Source organism: Grammomys surdaster, unplaced genomic scaffold (genome assembly GCF_004785775.1).
Source record: "Grammomys surdaster isolate TR1022 unplaced genomic scaffold, NIH_TR_1.0 185, whole genome shotgun sequence".
Classification (NCBI taxonomy): domain Eukaryota; kingdom Metazoa; phylum Chordata; class Mammalia; order Rodentia; family Muridae; genus Grammomys; species Grammomys surdaster.
The window spans coordinates 14,865,576-14,882,158 of NW_021604630.1; the positions used below are offsets into that span (position 1 = coordinate 14,865,576).

The 16,583-nt window shown below is 37.0% G+C and overlaps 1 protein-coding gene and 1 pseudogene across 1 annotated transcript in view; both read left to right on the forward strand.

The window, feature by feature from the left end:
- Positions 1-16,583, forward strand: part of Tusc3 (tumor suppressor candidate 3) — a 157,705-nt gene that overhangs the window by 115,897 nt on the left and 25,225 nt on the right. The gene's annotated exons all lie outside the window — the stretch shown is intronic.
- LOC114621893 lies at positions 1,756-2,121 on the forward strand (annotated as a pseudogene).

Here is a 16,583-nt window from a genome sequence, read left to right on the forward strand (position 1 = left end):
TACCACTGAGAACGTCACCAGTTGCCATGTGAACTGCTTCCTGTGTCTTAAAGGTGACGATTAGAAACAATATGGATCATGCTCGTACTCCATGGTCCTGGGCTTTTAAACCATAGGTAGGGTTAGGGCATATATGTGTATGACTTGCAGCTGGAATGTATACTAACAGCTCTATGCTTACATCCACTGAACTGTCCACCAGCACAGTACAAGAGGAAACTGTAGGATGAGACAGTGAGGCACGTACAACAAAGCTGCTTTTACATGCAACAGTAAAGACACATCTCTGGAATGTAAAGTGAAGCCAGACAAGTAAATGTATCAGTTGTCAGATTTCATTTATTGGTGTTCAAAACTAATCTGTATGTTAGTCCTCCAGAGAGCAGCTGCTCCCATTCAGGGCAGATGTCATGCAGTCATCAGGTGGCTTCTGCCTGCCTGCTTTAATGTATATGACATTAGTGAGAGTACTCACCCCACCCCCGCTCTGAATGTGTGTGTAAAATATGAAAAGGAAAAAAATATTCCCTTTGCATACCGTACTGTAAGTTTCCTTTGAAAAGCAGAAGCTTTAAGTAAATGATTAACAATATGTTGTTTACAATCCCTGGTACAGTTTTTCCACATTAGAGGCTTTATAAATGAGTTTACTGTAGTAAATCCTAAGAAATATTATGAAAATTAAATGTAAAATTTTCCAGAAATTCTGTTGGAATGGATATAGGTGCTCTGCTCTGATTTGTGCTCATGAACATCTCAGAATGCAGTTGTTATTTCTCATCAGTTTAGGTCTGTTTCTTATTCCATTGGAGTATTTGGACTTCACATGCCATAGTTTGCTGTGTCTTAGCATAGCTCATATTCTCCATGCCTTCATAGGCTGTTGTGTCAGTGACAGAAGGGCAAGCTTGCTCTGCTCACTAAGGCCTGCTCCTGGGCTCCTGATCCCAGCATAAACAGCCAGTGTTGCCACGTAGCACCACTAAGGGATTTAACTGTCATAAACTGAGTGCTCACTGTTAGGTTTTCCACAAATACAAACTTTGGGACCAAAAATACTAGGTGAACATCATCTGGATGTAATGTTTCCTCATTTGTGAAACTTGGCAGGTACCATGAAGGGCTGTATATTCTATTCCACATCAGACTCTCTGTCCTGCCAGACAGCATTTCATGAAAAGATGACCAAACTATAGAGCTCAAGCCGTGCAGACTAGCATGGTTTGTAGAATGATTAGTGTATTTGTGGCTGTTATAACTGCAGCAACAACTCATTATGTCAGATTGCTTAAGGCCAGGTGGCTGCTAAATGTCCGATAATACAAACTGTAGCCACAAGTAGGAGAATTACCCATTCCATATGATGATTGTACACTGAGAAAAGCTCTCCTGTAGGTCTGAGAAAGTCTGATGGTTGACTTTCTAAAAACCAGCTTAGATCTGCCGAGCCGAATTTACCTAAAGAAATGTGCTATTGCTGTCATTAGCCAGAAGCAGTCAGGACCTATTATTAGGGATTTTATCTCTTTAAATCTCTAAATGCATGGAGTGATTTCTCACTGGGAATACTTATATATCAATACTATTATAGTATGTAATGTAAGGAAAAATGCATGTAATTGATAGATGACGTGTCAGCACTGAACTTCTTACTCTGTATTTAATCATGTAAGTTTTTAACTAGACTAAAAAAAGACTGGATAAAACAGGCTTAAAAATAAAATAACGTCTTTCCGCCATCTTGGAGTGTGTGGAGGTCTGCTGGGAACAGGACTTCTAAAAGCAAGTATGTCTGGAAGGCTGTGGTGCAAGGCCACTTTTGCTGGCTACAAGCGAGGTCTCCGAAACCAAAGAGAGCACACGGCTCTTCTTAAAATTGAAGGTGTTTATGCCCGAGATGAAACTGAGTTCTACTTAGGCAAGAGATGTGCTTATGTGTACAAAGCAAAAAACAATACAGTGACTCCTGAAGGCAAACCAAACAAAACCAGAATGATCTGGGGGAAGGTAACTCGGGCCCATGGAAACAGTGGTGTGGTTCCTGCCAAATTCCAAAGCAACCTTCCTGCAAAGGCCATTGGACACAGAATCCATGTGATGCTGTATCCATCCTGGATTTAAACTAATTCAGAGTAAATAAAAAATAAAATAAATAAATAAATAAATAAATAAAATAACATTCTATAATGTTTTGAGTGTTTTATTTCATTTTTAATGCTTTATGCATTAAATGGTATCTTTACTACAGTGTTTTGTTCACATTTTCACATATTGTGAAATAACATATACTTAAAAGTTCTCTTTCACTGTAAATGGATATGAGAAATGAAGAGTCAGTACTGCAGGAGGAGAGCTCTGATTGCGAGTTTGTCTCTCACTATTAAGATACTGTGGAGTCGCAGAAGTCAAGCTCTAATGACCTCTTAACAGCATGAAAGTCCTCACAAAAGCAGTCATTGCTGTGTAGCTAAGAAGAGACTGTACAACTCATGGTCACATGGGAAAGATGCTTTCTGCTGAGAAATAATCATCTCAAAGAAAAACGCATAACATAAAATAAAAATTATACTTAGGTTATGATGCCCACTCAAAACAAATACACCATTCTGTTTCAGTTTTAAATGTCAGTTCTTGCCTGGGATTGGTGGTTGTTGGTTGTACATAATCCAGGGCTTGTCCCTGCTTTGCAAATGAGTTACACTTATTCTGAGTGTGCTGCTCACGTTTACATGTGAGAAGCAATGGTTGTAAAGTGCCGTTGCTGCTGATTGAGGCTGCAGTGACCCGCTGTTCTCTTACATTTTTATATACATCATGTTCATCCCTCAGACTTTACTCACGTGGACCTTTGAGGGTCTTAGAGTGTAATCTCACGTCCAGTTATAAGTTGGAAGTTGTATGTATATACTTAAAGTATTGTGATCTTTTGTTTAGAAATGCTTACAAATGTCATTCAGTACTATCTACTACAAAAATGTGGATCTTATCTTTACATTTAAAAAACTAACAAAGCCCGAAAGTGAAATAAAATTAATATAGAAAAGATGGACAGAAAATTTATACTAGGGTTTCTGTCCTCTGCTTGATTCATCTTTTATTTTTTCCATGCTGTGAACATTTTTTGAGATTGCATTGAATATCCGGTGCAGTGTTTGGTTACAGCTGCATTGTGTGACCTGTAAACTAGAAAGGAATGTGAAGTGTGCTGTGGGTCAGCAGGAAGTCTCATCTCTAGAACCTTGCTTCTCACTGTGCTATTGGCAGTAGGACTGTTTGTAGTTTTGCCCCAGTACCACTGGACAGAGAGGAAGGGTGTGTGGTTATGTATTAAAGAGGTACTGTGACCATTTACATGCATTGCCCTGTATTCCCTGTTACTTTTGATAGCATTGCCTGCCCAGCTGGTTTGGCAAAATTGCCTGGCTCTGTTACTGTTTGCATGCTTTGCTCTGTCTGTCCACCTGCTGTTTACTTTCATTGTCACCCTTAACTGTATCCCTCTCTGCCTGAACGCTAGCTGTGTCATGTCAGAATTGTGAGCAATGTAAACTGCTTCCTTTCAAGGATTTCTGTGTACCACATTCTGTCATTAAAAAGGTCCATGTAGTCAATACCCTTACCTCCTAACAAGGCACTCTACATGACAGACATTTAATAACTTACAGGCAAAAGATGTTTGAACTTTGCAGAAAGAAATTCATAGTACTTACGGGCCTATAACTTACCACGAAAATAAGAGTTTACTAATTAAAACCTTGACAGATGGCAAGTTGGCTCAGTGGCTAATGCTACTTACAGTCAGGCCTTCAGACCAGAATTCCCAGGGTATACACATCCTAGAAGAAAAAAAAAATCCCTGCAAGTTGTCCTGTGACCTCCATGAGCACACCTACCACAGCCTACTTTCCCCCCCATACACACACATAGACACACTCCCCCCTTTCTCTCTCTCTCTCTCTCTCTCTCTCTCTCTCTCTCTCTCTCTCTCTCTCTCTCAAGTAAAAGGAAAAACCTTGAAAATAAGTACATTTGTTATAGAACCACAAAATGAGAATATATTTTAATATGCCAAACTTTAATAGAACTAAATATTCTCAGACAAACTAAAATAAATTTGATTTTGCGTGAAAGTCAAATGAGAAAGGAGTCAACTTTCCCACAGAGTAAATGTAGAGTTTCTCATTAACTTCTTCACACTGTTTAAAATTTTCCAATTATGTAAAATTATTTCATGGTTTGGAAAAATTAATGTATGAAATAGAATCCAATTGTCCTTAAAAAAAACATAGATTATTCTTACCCAACAAGACTGAGTAATTACATTAAATATAAGTCACTAATAAGTATAGGAATTGAAATCTGGGAAAGCATTTTAATGCATATCTCTAAAGGTAAAAATAAGATCCTATAAATATCACTGATGGAGAAGATTCTGTGAAGACTTACCACGTACAACACCATGGTGACAGGTCATAATAGTAGTGAAATCTGAGGGAACTACGCATTAGAGCCTGTCTTGTCAGTATTTAATTATCTCTTACTTCTGTATACACCAAAGGAAATTTTCTGATAAATTTTATATATTTGCCTTAAAATAGTTTGTGTTTTCATATGGCTAAGGATTTCTGTAAATTTTAACTCTGTATCATGGTACATATGTTATCAAAACAAACATATTTGTTAACAGTCATTTACTTTACGCTGTAGGCCAGATTAAGCTTTAGTTTATACAGGATTCAAATTTCAAAATATCACTGTGATGGAGATGAGAAAGATTCCTGTTGGGAAAATTTCACATTTGCATAAATCATACTGAGCAAATTCATGTATCAATGGATTTCTCTAAGCTTCTGTAATTCCACCTCTCAGTCTTCTTCCTTTTTTAAATATTTTCAAACCATTATCAGTCATTTATGTTCAGATTACTAAGTAATACAGAATGTGATCGAACAGCGAGTCTGATGCATTGTATGAGTTTAATTCTGGATCACAGTAAACACATAACAGGTTCCTGTTGTGTACTGTGGTTTGCAATGGCAGTCCTTTCTTCATTCCCAGAGTCCCCCTTTTCTGATAATACATCATATTTATAACTTTTGAAAGAAAGTCATTTGTATATTTCAGTGAATATAATCTATTTTGATTGGCATTCTCTTGTTTGCTGTAATTCTTTTGTTTAATCCTATATCTTGTTTCATAAACATGTCCTCTAATGAGGTGAAAATACCTTGACAACAGAGCAAGAGTGTTCTTCACTGTTATAATTCTCCTTGGGACATGTTGAATGACAAAATGTGCTAAGAAGGTGCATAGGCAGGATAGATTTCATATGTTTTATTCTTTTTACTTATGTTTACAATATGGTGATTTTCTACCTGTACATTCATAAATTATCCTGTACTTTGCCTTCTTGGTTAGTTTGATTTTTTTTTTAACTTCTTAGAGTAATCTGGGAAAATAACACTATTATATATACTAAATTTTTCTCACTAATACAACATTGACTACGTAGAATATAAAGATTATTATTTATAAAAGTATTTCAAGCTTTGTAACATTACTCGTTTAGGCTGCATACTCATAATTGTGTAATTTTTTAAAATTATGTAAATTTTATTTTATTTTTAAAATTTTTATTGGTTATTTTATTTATTTACATTTCAAATGTTATCCCCCTTTCTGATTTCTCCAACAGAAATCTCCTATCTCATCCCTTTCCCCCAGCTTCTATGAGGGTGCTCCCCCACCTACCCACCCACTCCAGCCCTACCACCCTAGCATCCCTCTATGCTGAGGCATCAAGCCTTCACAGGACTAAGGGCCTCCCCTCTCATTGATGCCACACAAGGCAGTCCTCTGCTACATATGTAGCTGGAACCATCGGTCCCTCCATGTGTACTCTGGTTGGTGGTTTAGTCTCTGGGAGCTCTGGCCATCAGGATGGTTGATATTGTTGTTCTTCCTATGGGGTTGCAAACCCCTTGAGCTCCTTCAGCTCTTCCCCTAACTTCTCCATTGGGGTCCCTGTGCTCATTCAGATGGTTGGCTGCAATCATTGTCATCTGTATTCATAAGGCTATGGCAGAGCCTCTCAGGTGACAGCTATACCAGGTTCCTGTCAGCAAGCACTTCTTTCCATCAGCAATATTGTCTGGATTTGGTGGTTGCATATGGGATGAATCCCCAGGTGGGGCAGTCTCTGGATGACTTTTCCTTCAGTCTCTGCTCTACTCTTTGTCCCCATATTTCCTTTAGACAGGAACAATTCTGGGTTACAATTTTGAGAAGGGTAGGTGGCCCCATCCCTAACTTTGTTCATTTTGAAAGTTTAGTATTTAGCCAAGATACTCAGGTCAGACTTAAAAGAATCCTTGTGTCAAAATATAGCTAATATATAACATACCATGTTTAAATGTCTATAAGATACCAGTTTTGTTTACTTGAGTCCCTGGCTGTACACTTACAAATAAGCACTGAAGTATATAGTATGTGAAGTAAGCTGTGTTTGCAGTAATGAATGTTTCATAATGAAACAGCAGAGCTACTTCATGAATGTGCAAAAGGAGTACTTGAGTTTGCTCCAAAAGGGATAATTATTGTAAAAAGAACACTTTCTTCAATAAAGGAAATGGTTGGCTCCTACACCAAATCTTGTAAAATTTTATCCGGAGCCCAGAGTGTTAGGCAATATAGTCTCTTCTACTGAGAGAATGAAAAATCATTTTTACAATAAAGGAAACTTTTTTAAAATATGTAATACACTTCTATCTTGTCTGATATTAGATGTGCATTTTATGTACTTACTAAATAGGTAAGTATATATTTTCAAAATGTAACTTTCAGTATTTCGAAATGCTTCTCACCTTCTGTGAGATAGTATCACAGCTTCCGGATCTTTCTCTGGGACCCAGTCTGCCATTTCCAGTTTAGTTAGTTGTGCACTCAAATCCCTACAATCCTTGCCCATACTCAGTAATTGCCAGAAACCAAAATGTGGCCTGAAAACGCTAGGAGAAAAGTGCTCTCTAGGAACAAGAGTGCCATAAGTAATACATCATGGAAGAGTTACTATAACCCAGGGGTTGATAGTTTTAGTTGTGGAACATTTTAATAAGCATGATGTTTTAAAATATGCTGAAGATGAATCATAACTTTAGAATTTAACCTATTAGCCAGTAATTCAAGTGAAGGATCACATGGTTTCTAGTAAGGAATTATAGTGTATGACAATAAATCCAATAGTCTTAAAATACAGGTAATTTGAGCTACAAGCTAACTATGTTACATAAAAAATATAATCGTGCTGTTTGTATGAGAAATTTTAACTTGACTACTGCTTAAATACTTCTATATAAAATTGTATATTCTATAGAAATTTTCATAAACATTTATTGTCATCTAGTTAAGTATGTAGGAACATATCAGTGGTCAACTCTCTACCTTGTCAGCAGACAATGTGTATATCCTGTGGAAGAAGGGTTTGTCTGGCTTCAGAAAGAAGTAGAAGTGGAATCTTCCCAGTTCTTTGAGCCTGGGCTTAAATAGTATTAGGTGGGCTTTAGAATGTAGGCAGCTTCTTTGGATTTGAAAAGGATTGTGACACCAATTTGTGATTTCTGGATTCTGTAAGGCAACACTCCTAAAGAAAGTTTTCGACTGAGGTGTGTGGGTCAATTTGATAAATTGATTTGTACAGAGTTCCTGAAGCAAACACTATTGCTATTTCTTTGGCTTACGTTCTTATCTTTGTTAGGCAGAGATTTCCTTGAACAAACTTATTACTAAGTCAGGTTGACTCATATGGTCTCAGTTCTCAGTGATAATTTAAGAGGTTGTTGGTGGATTTCAGGTTGTTAGGGTGGCTTTCGGGATAATGGCCTTGTGATGAGATGAGAGCCCTTCCCTATGGAGCAGCGGTGTTAGTGCAGAAGAGACGGTCCTCATGGCCACGCAGGACTGACTTTGCTGTGCTTAGGATGTATTCTTCAGGCTTTGTTTTTAAATATGCATTTTATAGATGGCAGGGAATCTGTATGTTACCAAGACTGGACTTTTATTTAAGAAATGCTTTTACAAATTTTTATTAAACAGTAGTTAGTGATCCACCTCCTACATTGAGATGGTAGAGAACTTACTTTCTCATCAGTGCTGTGTTAGCAAGGTTTGTGTGTTAGCAGTGGTGTGTGTGTGTGTGTGTGTGTGTGTGTGCACAGGCATGTGCCAATGTATGTGTATACTCGCTTGTGCAGTATATTAAGTTAAAAACTATTTGTTACAACCCCATATTGTACTTTGAATTTTCCTTTTATTTATTTTCTTTGTAATTTCATAGAATAGCGCCTCTCATACCAGCTAAGGAAATATTTGAAGTGGGTTTTTCCTGGACTCTTCTGGGCAACGTACTTCTTGTTCCTCGTGTTTTCCAGTGCCTCACCAGCCTGCTTTGTTTGTGGTTCTGTAAGTCAGTGTGACTGTCAGTGCTCACAGAGTTTGAGTGGAAAACTGTTGTTCAGGTGTCTTTTAAACAGGAAGGAGTAAAAATGCTGTCTGTACCCTGGAGAACCAGACTCATATTACCTAGAGTGATGAATTACAGCAAGCAAAACTGCACAGAGCCAAGGTTGATGTGTATATCTTTTCTAGTGGCTGCAGACAACTGTAAACTCAAAACTCCTTTAGTTTCTGCATTACTAGAGAGCTGAAGTGACAGAGTTACAGTGGAAGGAGTTGATAGTGTGCTGAGAAATGCACTGTTCCTATTTAGAGACCAACAGGAAGAACAGTTTGTGTTCCTTCCTATGTACACTCTCTGAAGGGGACTTGGGAAGTGTGTGCATTGATGTTGAGTGAGTGACAAAGAACCTCTGCACTCTGGAACAGAAAGCCATCACCCATACTAATCATCTTTTAAACAAAAGGTAGCTTCAAAACTAAACTTCACTGTCAGCAAATACATGGGGAGCTTAAGAAATCTCTGCTAAGAGTATGCTTGGGTTTTGGTGATTATTTTCCATCAGGGAGACACAAACCCTTCTACTACTCCTGAAACCGAGGGCAGCTCTTCATAGCAGGCATCCCTGAGGCTCTGCCACCATTATTTAACCAGAACCTTAGCATGGTGGTAAACTGCTGGGGTTCCTACATGTAGATTCCCCCAAGTGACTACTGTATCTTCTTGCAGTTATGTAGCTTGCTTTTAGAGCAGGGAGTGTCTCCTGAACTCCATGAACCCCAGGTTGTAGAGGAAACAGCAGGGTACTACAGCAGGGGATACTTGGATAGATATAACTTTAAAGTCTGAAATGTTTTAAAAGAAAATGAAAATAAACTATACCTTCAATTTCCTTTTTCTTTTTTGAAAGATTTATTTATTTATTTATTTATACCCCTATATACCAGAAGAGGGCATCAGATCCCGTTATAGATGGTTGTGAGCAATCACATGCTTGCTGGGAATTGAACTTAGGACCCCTAGAAGACCAGCCAGTACTCTTAACCGCTGAGCCATCTCTCCAGCCCCAATTACCTTTTTCTTAACTAAATGGGAATTCCTTCAGACTTGATGTTCTTTGGGTTACAATTGAGTTACAGCATTTGAATTTCAGTGTTGTTCTTACTGTGTGTGTACTTTATTAATGATGCTGAAAATGATAGTTTGGAGCAGCCCTGTATTCAGATGTAAGTTCACTCGGTTGTCCCATCAACAGCACTTTAAAAAACGCAAGCTTTGTGCCATGTTCAGAGCTTTCACTTTTGCCACATGACCTGCTTGGAGACGTATGAGGCCGCTGGTGGTACTGGCTTTGACAGGAATGATGGAGTAGGACTTGTGAATACACAGAAGGGCTAGGCTAGATTCTAATAAGAAGTGAGACAGACGGGATTAGGGATACCCACACTCATGGTGATGGTTTAATGCTTTCAAAACTGCCACTTTAGTTCTTTTTAACCATGAGGGCCTCTTTGGTTGTACAGGTTCTTAAATCTCATTGGCAGTTGGCTAAGGTGCTGCAGCCGTGGATCTCACAGGGCACACTCCAGGGATGTTCTTTGGCTTCCCTCCTTTCCTTTTCCATAATTGTTATCTCTGCATCCACCCTTCCTATCCATGTGTTCATGGGTGTACCCCCTGCGCTGTCTTCCTCTGTCTTTTTCTTTCTCATTCTTCCCCACCTTGCCCAGTTCTCTCTTGCATATTTACTAGGCTCAGCTTAGCACACAATGACATTGGTTTGTCTTATATGCAAGTGTGTGTGTGTATGTGTGTGTGTGTGTGTGTGTGTGTCTAAATGTACACATATACAATAAATAAATGTTAATTTTAAAGTTTGTAAATCATCAATGAAACTAATTTAGCTTCTTAGTATTATGGACCCATTTATAGGCAAGTTAGAAGAAACATACTATACCATGAAATTAATTAGCTATCAAAAGCTAAGACAATATATTCCATTTTACATAAACATATCTCTGAGTGAAAACCTTTATGTATCTGTGTTTTGATAATGTTAGACCTAACCAATTTCCAGTGTCCTCCAGCGTGACTGTAATGTGTTAGAAAATACACTGTGGGTATGTCTTCTGTCGTCAGTGCTTCATGCTGGCGGTAATGCATGGAAGCCACACTGACAGATGATGGGAGAGCAGCTTAGCCTTCCGCTGCCCTCGCTTGTCTCATGCTCTCATCTCGTAGTCCTGATTAGGGAAACCAGGTACAAACCCCAGCGTCCTGGGTTACGATACAGCCGCACTCACGTTCAAGTTTACATGCAGTTTTCTAGTTCCTAACTCACTGATCTTATGGATGGGCGAACACTCATCAGATCTTCTGACCATCTTCCTGGGTTACGACATAGCAGCACTCACATTCAACTTTAGATGTAGTTTTCTAGTTCTTAATCTCACTGATCTTACGGATGGGCAAACACTCACTCATCAGATCTTCAGATCTTCCAACAGCAAGGCCTTAAACTTTAACTTTCAGGTTCTGCTTTGCTATTAGGTCTTCTTTGCTATTAGCTCTGCTTCTTCTAATCTTCAATCCTGCCGTGTTTTTTACATTTCTCTTACTGTCCTCTCATTTTTTTTAAAAAAAGGTACTCAGAAGAGTATTTTCATTCTGAAAAGGAATATTCACTGAGTGTTTTCAACAACATAAATTTATTTACCAGAGTCTTACCAGTAAGTTAGATTCTGCATCTGTTCTCTGAGGTTGCAGACATAACTTCTTGTGCTTGTCTTGGTCTTCTCTTTCTGTCTGTCTGTCCTCTTTGTATGAGGCTGCTTCCTCGTGTTGAATTAGGGCTCACAATAATAACCTAATTATTTAAATACCTTTTGTCCACTTAGAGTCATATCCTCACTTTCTTGGGACTTAGGACTACCAACATATAAATTTGCTGTGAGCACATTATTCGATCTATACAGGATATTAATATTCTGTTATATTGTTTGTCATAATAGTTTACAGATTCAGTTGGAACTTTTTGTTCACTAAAATTTAACCAGTTATATATGACTGATGAAATTTCTCCTGATGAAGCTCTGTCGTAAAGGGAATTACATAGGAGTTCTCATAGGAGTTACAGACGTTTACCTCTGTCAGTATCTTATTGGTGATATAAAGCCCTTAAAAAGGCAACATTTATATTGAATTTCATTGTATAGCTTTAAAATAATGTCTCTATTCTAGGTAATTAAATTATTTCCAAAACAATGCCATTGTTGTAAGTAAGATTAACGTTGCTCTGTAGTCCTTTCCTCAAACACAAAAATTTGAGATATTAACCTATGATGTAACTTTATATACAGAATGATAGAGCAATATGAAAAATAATTTTGTTCTGAATTTTTGTTTTTGAATTCTGCCAGTCTATTGTAATTATGTTGCTATATGTTGTTTGAACAATTAAAGTAGCAGTGTCTCAGGTTTTTCCAGCCATAAAGTCTTTAATCACCTTAGATTTCTACATGATACATATACTAGATTGTGTGCAATTCAAGACCAGGCTGACAGAGCATGGTTCTGAAATAAACAAGTGAAGAGTCATGAGCTATCCTAAAGTGTCTGATGTTAATCCCAAACAGGTATTTCACATTTCTTTCCTAGTATGAATGGTAAATGTACAATGTCTTTGTCTCTATTTGCTAATTTCAACTTAATCAACTTTCTGAAGACTCAGTCAGCTCTTTAGAAAAACATGTTCAAAAGGAAGTTTATACTACTACTAGACAGTATCAAAAGTAAGAGCTTCATAACTAATTTTTCAACCTATAAAGAAAAGGTTTTTAAAAATGAACTGTATTCAACAAAATCAATTTGTGAGCAAAATATTAAGTAAAAGCTATTATTCCCCTATACTAATACATAAGAGTACCAACTGCTAATATAACATGCTTTAAACATATATGTGGAAATATACTTTTGATTGAATATTCAGAAGGTACTAACTGGAGACCCCAGTTCACAGAGATTCATTTCTCATTGCTTCCTGAGTACTTGGATTTAAAGCATGCACCACCACCCTTTACATAAAAGAAAGTATTTTGCATTCATCTAAGTAAACATTCTTTTTTTAACCATTTTATATTGTACTCTGCATAAAAGTATCTTGTATATAAGCAGTTAAAAAAGCCAAAACAAGCAGTTGAAAGTTATTTTTTAAAGAAACAAAGAATTTAAACTCACATTGTATAAATTATATTTTTCTTCCAAAATTGATCAAAATCTGGGCTTAAGATTCATATAGACATGACTGTGATATAAAATCAGCTGTGACTAAAATAGAAATTTAGTAGTGCAAGCAGTAAGTATCACTATTTTACAAACAACAAATGCTGTATCATAAGACAAACTGCTGGAGAATCTTTGCCTAAAAAGGCAAAATGTGTTCTGGCCTTAAAATCAAGATTAAACTTAGAGAAACAATTAGAATAGAGGTCTTTCCATGATGACACTCAGTGAGAATATTAAGAAACCTTGCAGAGGTAAGACGGGAATTGCATGTCAGGGAGGAGACAATTAGATTTAGATCTATGATTCATAATCATTAGATTGCCAGCCCAGTTCTTAAAGGACAGATTATCTGTCTGCCTTGCAGGAGTAGGGATCCTATGAATACACACTGGTTTTTATGCAAATGTGCTGTTTCATGAACACTTTTCTCTCCGTCACTAAAGTACAGGCAGTCACTCTCAGGTATTGAGTGGATATCTGTTAGTTTATCAACTCATTAGTTAAGAGGTATTTGTCCTGGATTCTCAAGGTCTGTCGGTGGAGGTATGTTATTTTCAAGGCTTTGAGAACTGTTGGACATGGTCACCTGTGAGTTAGGAGTAGAGCAATTGAAGAATAAATACTAAAAAGCCCATTTTCCAAGCAGACTATGCTGAGCCCTGGAACAGAATCAGTTGCTTTGAGTAGCTCGCTCTCATTTTACGTTGACATATATAAGCCAGATGACTTCTTGATTGATGAGATGAAGAGTGTTCAAAACCGGAAAGTTAAGTCACTAGGTCATTGCTGGCAGAAACTCTTAAGTTTGACAGTCTGACTTCTTCCCTTCCTGTTTGTATACCTTTGATCTCCTTCATCTGTCCTACTGCTGCAGCTGAGACTTCAAGTACTATATTGAGTAAGTATGGAGAAAGTGGACAACCTTGTCTTGATCTTAGTGGTATTGCTTTGGTTTTCTCCATTTAAGGTGATTTCTGGCTGTGAGTTGCTTCTAGAACGTTAAAGTGTGTCCCTTTGTATTCATATTTTCTCTAGGACTGTTATGATAAAGGAGTATTGAATTTGGAAAATGCTCTTTCTTCATGGCATGCGATGATGTGCCTTTTGTCTTTGAGTCTGCTTATATGATAGATTCCATGTACTGATTTAACGTCCCATCTCTTGGGTGAGCTCTACCTGATCATAGTGGATCATCATTTTTATTTGTTGTTGTATTTGATTTACACATATCTTATGGAGCATTTTTTAATGTATTTTCATGAGGGATATTAGTGTGAAATTTTCTTTGTTGGGTTTCTATATGGTTAAGGTATCAGTGTAACTGTGACCTCATAAAAAGAATTGAGCAGTGTCCCTTCTGTTTCTAATTTATGTAATTTTTTGAGGAGTATCAGTGTTAACTTTTTGAATAACTTTTTTTTTTTATAAATATGCACTACAACCACCTGGCCATGTCATTGTTGTTGATGTTAGAAGGTTTTTTATCACTGCTTCCTTTTCACTAGGGAGTATAGATCTGTTAAAATTGGTTATCTATTCTAGATTTTACATTTGTAGGTAATGTGTATCAAGAAAATGATCCATTTCCTTTAGGTTTTCCAACTTGTTGGCCTGCAAGTCTTTAAGGTATGTTCTTAGGGTTCTGTGAATTTCTTTGCTGTCTGTTGTTGTGTTGCCCTTTTTAGAACTAATTTTGTTAATTTGGATCTTCTCTCTCTGGCTTTTTGTCACTTCTCTGAAGTCTAAATTTTTACCAATATAATGACCTTATTATTATTCTTTAAACATATTTTGTCCAAGGCTTTTCTCCAGATGTTACTCCATTTGCCCTGTCTGTGCTTCCTTCCAAGTGGCTCTGTTAAAATCTGCTCAGAAACTAAGTGCATGCTCCAGGCTGTGTGTATGGACGTTCTTTAAACTTGAATTGTATCCTTTCCTCCCCCTGACACTTTGTCATTCAACATTGCTCACTACTCTTCATAATGCACTTTCCAAAAATCACATAGGTAGTTGAGCTTACATTATTTCCAAAGACACATTGAAATGTTTCATGTTCTCAGTTTTGTCCATCTTTCCCAGGACAAACCACACAAAGTCCAGCCGCATTGTATTGCAAGTGCCTTTCATATGTTAAACAGTAATTTGTACGGTAAATAAAACTACAGTCTCCAACACAGTGTACTCTATTTCATATGTTTTTATAAAATATACTTTTTCATATATTTGTATTTAAAATTATCTCATAAATATAATTTAATCTCATTCATTCCCTTTGTCGCTGGCTCTGTATCCTTTGTAACTCCTTTCCTACCAATGTCAGTTATTTCTCTTTTTCTCAAAAACAAACAGAAGACAAGGAAACAATAACTATCAAAACAGATAAACTAAAAACAACAAAACAACAAGAATTAAATATTAATAAGACAAAACAAAACCAAAAGTATACCTAAAACCAAAACAAAACCATGGTGTCTTTTGTGTGTTCATCAACTACTCCTGATCATGGGTCTTGCCCTGGAGTGTGGTTGATGTATATTTGGAGAAATCTGATTTTCCCCTTCTTAACAGACACTAATTTCAAGGAGCCTTTTGATTAGGTGTGTCACTTTGTATCTACTTTACTAACTTAGTGTTGGGGATTTATCTGGTTTTAACCTGTCCAGATCTTGTTCATAGACTGAACTCTATTGCTATTATTTATTGCATATAGAGGATGCTATTTCATTGGAGCCATTCACCATTTATAGCTCTTCAGATGTTCTGACCCCTCTTCAGATGTTCTGAGCCTCAATAGAAGGGCTGTGATAATGACATCCCAGTTAGGACCGAATGACCCAAAATAGCTCACTCTCTGCACATTGTCCTCTTGTAGATCTCTTTGTTAATTAACATTTACTGCAAGAAGAAGCTTGTCTGCTCTATAAGTATAGCAATATGTTAACAAGAGTCATTTTGTTGTTGGGATCTGTAGCAGAATAGTGGTATTAGATTTTTCCCAAGCCCGGGTCTCTGGTTATTGACCACCTTAGCAGTGTCACTTATAGACTTCATCTCAGAAAATCTGGTCAGAGACTAGTGGATTCCTACCATAATATCTGTGCTACTTTTGACTCCATATATCTTGCAGGCAGGTCTTTTATTAAGTCACGGGATATATAACTGGATGATATCAGTGATTACTTTTATCCTCCAGTAGTATGCAAAGTGTCTTCCAGCACCATGAATACTAATCAGTGGGTGAAGCTTCTGCTGGACAGTAGTTCAGTTTCTATATGTTCAGTTATATACCTAAGGAACCAATACTCTTAGCAGTAGTTTGTGATGGTCCTGTTGCAGTCATATGAATAAGATCTTTTATCCCTATTTTATAGGTGAGGAAACTGAATCCTGTATTAGTTAAGGAACATGCCTATTTCTTACTGCTTGGTGTAGAATCATAATTCCTTTAATAAGGATCTGAAACTTTTCATGAAGATGATTATTGCATTCACTGCTATATTCTTGTAGAAATAGAAATCTAATGATTTATGAGCCATCTAACAGTTACTATAAAAGATTTACTCTTAAGAAATAACTTGCCTGCAATCCACATTAATTTAAGCCTTCTAATTGAAACTAGTATAAATAAATCAGTTTTAAAAACATCCAGAATTATGGTGCATTTGCTTATAATAATTTTGTCACATAGAAAGTAATAAATGAGATCTGTATGTATAGGGGAAAGTGTTACCAACAATATTTTTGTTCAAAGTCTTTGCAAGGTGACTCAAAGAGTAACCTTTCAACATGCGCTTTGCACTTGAAATGTTCTTACTCTGATTATGCCTTCTTTCTCTTGTCTCTCATC